This window comes from Physeter macrocephalus, chromosome 15 (assembly GCF_002837175.3).
Source record: "Physeter macrocephalus isolate SW-GA chromosome 15, ASM283717v5, whole genome shotgun sequence".
NCBI lineage: Eukaryota > Metazoa > Chordata > Mammalia > Artiodactyla > Physeteridae > Physeter > Physeter macrocephalus.
In genome coordinates this window covers 75,507,544-75,507,996 of record NC_041228.1, presented here as the reverse complement: position 1 = coordinate 75,507,996, position 453 = coordinate 75,507,544, and positions in this window count along the sequence as shown.

The window sequence follows — 453 nt, the reverse complement described above, 5'->3', positions numbered from 1 at the left end:
CGGGCTGACTGGCGGGTTATCAGGCTCACCAAACAGGCTCCGAGGCTGGGGTCTCCCGGCGGTGGAGGTCCGGCGGTTCTCCTCCGGGGAGGGAGCGGGTCGAGCGCGGGGGGTTTGGAGGCGGGGCGGGGGTTTAGGGGCGGGAGTGCGGGAGGGGGCGGGGCCGGGGCGGGGCGCTCGGGGGCGTGCACACTCGGCGGAGCCACGCGCTCGGGGCCGCGGCGGCTCGCTCCAAGTTCCCTCCCTCGCGCCCTGGCGAAGGCTGCCCGAGCCCTCCCACTCGGCGCAGACCGAGCCTCCGCGGCCGCCGCCGCCGCCGCCAGCCGGGCCCTCCGCCGCCCCGCGCCCCAGGCCCCCTCGGCCGGCCCCGTCCGCGCTCCGCCCTCCCGCGACCCCGGCGGCCCGGCCCCCGTCCCCCGCGGGGCCCGACTCCCTGTCCCCGCCCCCCCCGGG